We start from the raw sequence: 6,000 nt of genomic DNA, 5'->3' as shown, positions 1-6,000 counted from the left end.
TATGACTAAGGGTTATTACTTCTGCTTCGAGGCAGGAAACATCCACAGCTCCAAATCCTACAGGCCAACCAACCACTCTCTGAGAGGCGGTTAGGCAAGCGCTTTCAGAGTGAATGTTGGGCACTTTCAGATCCCTTGGGAACTTTCTGCTCCCTGATCACGATTCTGCAAGTGGTTCCCCAGAGACGTGAAAGAGCAAGCGCTCTAAGGAAGGGGCCTGCTCACTTACAAACCCACGCACCTCTAAGACTCGCCCCGCACATTCATAGACCTGGAAAGAAATGCAAAGTCCTTATTTTTTTTAGACAGGGTCTCATTCTGTCACCCAAGCTGGAGCGCAGTCACCCAAGCTGGAGCACAGTCACCCAAGCTGGCGTGCAGTCAGTGGTGCCGTCACAGCTCACCATAGCCTCCACCTCCCGGACTCAAGGGATCCTCCCACTTCTCAGCCTCCCAAGTAGCTGGGACCACAGGTGTGCGCCACCATGCCTGGCTAATTTTTGTATTTTTTGTAGGAATGGGGTTTCACCATGTTGCCCAGGCTGGTCTTGAACTCCCGGGCTGAAGCAATTTGCCCACCTCCCAAAGTGCTAGGATTATAGGTGTGAGCCACTGTGCCTGGCCTAATCCTTGGTTTTGAGTTTCTCCTCTAAAATGTTAGATAAAGCTGTGTAAACTTGCTTTCTCTAAAATCTCCCAAACACACATTAAAAATACAGATTTCCAATCCCCTCCCCTAAAGACAGTTCTGTGCCAGGGCCTTCTGGAATCTGGACTTTACAAAGGGTCCCGGAGATCCTTACGATTGGGCAAGTGTCAGCAATGCTTTTGAGCCTAGGAATGATGGTAGAGGGGGGTGGGCCTAGCCCATGGTCATTCTCACCATACCCCCAACAGGTGGGCAACCACTACAATGGGGAGGAGATGATGCTGGCCTGTATAACTGCAGGGACCTGGGACTAGGAGAGACCCATGCTTAGCATGAGGATAGCAGTGAGGAGAGCTCTGGGGAAAGAAAGCAGCTCGCAGAACAGCCTTGGGAGGTGGAGGATTCAAAATTCAGGAGATCATCCCTCAATAATATGTTCTAAGTCAGGCTGTAGGTGCTCAGATTACGTCATCAAGAGAGGTCTGTGGGGATAGACCCATTTGGGGACTCAGTGACCAGATGAAATAAATTAGACAGTCTAGAGAGTTGGGAGAAAAGCAATTTGGAGGAGGCTTTAACAGCCCTGGATACTCAGATCACTATGGCACCAAGTGGCGGGTAATCCAGTTGGCTCAGGGCGTCTGTCTCTGGCTTATATTGGGCCCCTGTTCTATGGGATAGAGAAATGCCTCTCTGAAGGTCATTTATTTCTGTGTTCCCCTCTCCGTGAGGCGGCATAAAGGCCCAGCACCTCTGCAGACACCATGACACCCTCAGCCCCGTGTTCCCAGAGTCTAGTCCAGTGTCTGGCATGTGCACACGGCATGGTCTCTGAATGGCAGCGTTGAATTGGGTTCCTGTATGTGATTCGACTGTAGGGCTCCAGGCTTTGTGATGGAGATGTCCAAATGGACTCTCCTAAGAGACCTGCGACCAGTACATATTTCTTTCTAATTTCCTCCTTAAAGCACCAGGATATACTTAGCCCTGTGGCAGGAATCTCTGTGTATCCTAACCTCATTTCAGCTATGTATTCTCCAGGGGGCTTTCTGTATTCACTCCATTCTTCAGGCCATTCACATGCCGACTCAGGCCAGCACCTCAAATGGATGGGCAGGAAAACCTTGCTGGACACAGAGTTAATTGCTGAATGGACTGGATACTCACATCCCACTGCCTCAGAGCATGGGCTCATTCCCAAAGGGCCTTCTCTCTCTCTCTCCAACTCAGCAGCACTCTTTAGTCCCAGCTGGAATTCATCAACGAAATACTGACCGGCATGAGCCTTCTCTGACAGCTTCAATTACCAGCTCAAGGAATACAAACAAAAGCCGAGGGAAGAGACGTCAGAGGTGGAAAAGCAGCAGAGCTGGGTCCTCCTGTGGCATGAATAATGCCAGGGAATATGTTTTTCCTCTCTGGTTTAGCTCGATTTTGGGAGTTTGCTTTCTGAGAGGTATTAAGAGTCTTTTTTTTTTTTTTTAAGTTCTGATATACATATACAGGACGTGCAGTTTCGTCACATAGGTAAACGCGTGTCATGGTGGTTTGCTGCACCCATCAACCCATCACCTAGGTATTAAGTCCCACATGCATTAGCTATTTATCCTGATGCTCTCGCTCCTTCCACCCCCACCCCACCCTGACAGGCCCAAGTGTGTGTTGTTCCCCTCCCAGTGTCCATGTATTCTCATTGTTCAGCTCCCACTAATAAGTGAGAACACATGGTATTTGGTTTTCTGTTCCTGCGTTAGTTTGCTAAGAATAATGGCTTTAAGCTCCATCCATGTCCCTGCAAAGGACATGATCTTGTTCCTTTTTATGGCTGCATAGTATTCCGTGGTGTATACACACCACATTTTCTTTATCCAGTCTTTCATGGGCATTTGGGGTGATTCTGTGTCTTCGCTGCTGTGAATAGTGCTGCAATGAACATACACGTGCATGTATCTTTATTTTTTTTTTTATTTTTTTATTTTTATTTTTATTTTTTTGAGACGGAGTCTCGCTCTGTCGCCCAGGCTGGAGTGCAGTGGCGCGATCTCGGCTCACTGCAAGCTCCGCCTCCCGGGTTCACGCCATTCTCCTGCCTCAGCCTCCCGAGTAGCTGGGACTACAGGCGCCCACAACCGCGCCCGGCTAATTTTTTGTATTTTTAGTAGAGACGGGGTTTCACCGTAGTCTCGATCTCCTGACCTTGTGATCCGCCCGCCTCGGCCTCCCAAAGTGCTGGGATTACAGGCGTGAGCCACCGCGCCCGGCCGCATGTATCTTTATAACAGAATAATTTATATTTCTTTGGGTATATACCCAGTAATAGGATTGCTGGGTCAAATGATATTTCTGGTTCTAGGTCTTTGAGGAATTGCCACACTGTCTTCCACAATGGTTGAGCTAATTTACATTCCTGCCAACAGTGTGAAAGTGTTCTTATTTCTCCATAGCCTCACCAGCATCTGCTGTTTCTTGACCTTTTTTTTTTTTTGAGATAGAGTTTCACTCTTGTTGCCCAGGCTGGGGTGCAATGATGCAATCTTGGCTCACCGCAACCTCTGCCTCCCAGGTTCAAGAGATTCTCCTGCTTCAGCCTCCCTAGTAGCTGGGGTTACAGACATGCACCATTATGCCCTGGTAATTTTGTATTTTTAGTAGAGACGGGGCTTCTCCATGTTGGTCACGCTGGTCTCCAACTCCTGACCTCAGCTGATCCGCGCGCCTTGGCCTCCAAAAGTGCTGGGATTACAGGCGTGAGCCACCGTGTCTGGCTGATTTTTTTTTTTTTTTTTTTAATGACCAAATAAAGATTTATCAGTTATAGAATCACACTATATGTTGTGTTGTTTTGTTTTGTTTTTTGGGTTTTGCTTTTTTTTTTTTTTTCCTTTGAGATGGAATTTCACTCTTATTGCCCAGGCTGGAGTGCAATGGCACGATCTCGGCTCACTGCAACCTCCACCTTCTGGGTTCAAGCAATTCTCCTGCCTCAGCCTCCCAAGTAGCTGGGATTATAGGCATGTGCCACCAGGCCCAACTAATTTTGTATTTTTTTAAGCAGAGATGGAGTTTCACCATGTTGGTCAGGTTGGTCTCGAACTCCTGACCTCAAGTTATCCACCTGCCTCGGCCTCTCAAAGTGCTGAGATTACAGGTGTGAGCCACTGCGCCCAGTGAATCACACTATGTTTTCAAGAGTGGGATATAAAATGTATGATTAATAATATATTTTATTGAGCAACTATTATGTGTCAGGTATTTTTACTTAGATAATCTCTAATTCTAAAATAAGTAACTCTTATCTTACTTAATCTCTAATTCCTGTATGAACCCTGCTAGATATGTGATGGTACCTTTCTTCCCTCATTCCATCTTTCCAATGAAGAAGTGAAGCCTCCCAGAGCAACTCACTCAAGGTCAGACAAGGTGGCAGGACCATGATTTGAACTTGAGCTCCAAACTCTTGAGTCCACACATTTGTTTTTTACTTTTTTAGTCCTTAACTTTTTTTTTAAACACTATTTTGTAGAGCTTTTGTAACAGCTTTATTGATATTTAACTTATATACCACATAATTCCACCGTTTAAAGTGTACAACTTGGCCAGGCACAGTGGCTCATGCCTATAATCTCAGCACTTTGGGAAGCTGAGGTGGGAGGATCTCTTGAGCCCAGGAATTCAAGACCAGCCTGAGCAACACAGTGAGACCCCATCGCTACAAAAAGTTTTAAAAATTGTCCAGGTGTGGTGGTGCACCCTTGTAGTCTAGCACTTTGGGAGACTCGGGGGGAAGGATCCCTTGTGCCCATGGGGGTAGAGGCTGCAGTGAGCCATGACTGTGCCACTGCACTCCTGCCTTAGTGACAGACCAAGACCCGGTCTCAGAGTAAAATAATATAAAATGAAATAAAGAAGAGTACAACTTAAGGGTTTTTAACATATTCACAGAATTGTAAAATCATTACCACAGTCAATTTTAGAAGATTTGCATCACCCAAAAAACCCTTTATCTCTCACCGTGTTATTCTTTCATCCCCTTCCCTGCCCTAAGCAACTACTAATCTACTTTCTGTCTCTACAGATTTGCTTCTTCCAGACACTTCATACAAACGGAGTCATATCATATGTGATGTTTTGTGACTGGTTTCTTTCAGTGAATACAATGTTTGCAAAGTTCATCCTTGTATCAGCACTTCATTCCTTTTAATAGCCAGATAATAAATATTCCATTATTTTATGGGTGGAATTATGCCCCCCAACTCATATGTTGAAATCTTAACCCTTAATGCCTCAGACTGTGACTTTATTTGGAAATAGTTGCAGATGTAATTGGTTAAGATGATGTCATACTGGAACAGAGTGAGTCCCTCATCCAACATGACTGGTGTCCTTATAAAAAGGGGACATTTGGACACAGACATGCACATAGGGAGCACGCCAAGTGCAGATGAAGGCAGGGCTCTGGGTGATAAGTCTACAAGCTGAAGAATGACAAAGATGGTCAGGAAACCACCAGAAGCTGGGACAGGGGCCTGGAACAGAGCCTCCTTCACAGCCTCTGGAGGAACTGACCATGCCTATACCCGGTCTCTCACTCTCAGCCTCCAGAACGGAGACAATAAATGCATGCCGTTTAAGCCCCCAGTTTCTAGTGGTTTGTTATGGTCCCCAGGAAACTATACCACATTTTGTTCACCCATTCATCAGTTCATGATCATTTGGGTTGTTTCCACTGTTGGGCTATTATGAATAATGCTGCTGTTGACATTTGTGAACACGTTCTTGTGGGAACATGTGTTCTCATTTCTCTTGATATATATCTAGCAGTGAAATTGCTAAGTCATACGACAACTCTATGTTTAAATGTTTGAGCAAGTCCCAGACTGTTTTCCAAAGTGGTTGCACCATTGTGCATTCCCACTGGCAGCATGTGAGGATACCAGTTTCTCTGCATCTTCACCAACACTTGTTATTGTCTATTTTATTCTTTTTTATTCTTTTTTTTTTTTTGGCATGATCTTGGCTCATTGCAAGCTCCGCCTCCCAGGTTCACGCCATTCTCCTGCCTCAGCCTCCTGAGTAGCTGGGACTACAGGCACCTGCCACCATGCCGGGCTAATTTTTTTTTTTTTTTTTTTTTTTTTTGCATTTTTAGTAGAGACAGGGTTTCACTGTGTCAGCCAGGATGGTCTCGATCTCCTGACCTCGTGATTTGCCTGTCTCGGCCTCCCAAAGTGCTGGGATTATAGGCGTAAGTCATCACGCTCAGCCATATTGTCTGTTTTATTCTAGTCATCTGTATTAGTCCGTTTTCACAGTGCTGATAAAGACATACCTGAGACTGGGTAATTTATAAA

This window comes from Macaca mulatta, chromosome 13 (genome assembly GCF_049350105.2).
Source record: "Macaca mulatta isolate MMU2019108-1 chromosome 13, T2T-MMU8v2.0, whole genome shotgun sequence".
In the NCBI taxonomy this organism is placed as follows: domain Eukaryota; kingdom Metazoa; phylum Chordata; class Mammalia; order Primates; family Cercopithecidae; genus Macaca; species Macaca mulatta.
Note: the sequence above shows the minus strand (reverse complement) of the source record.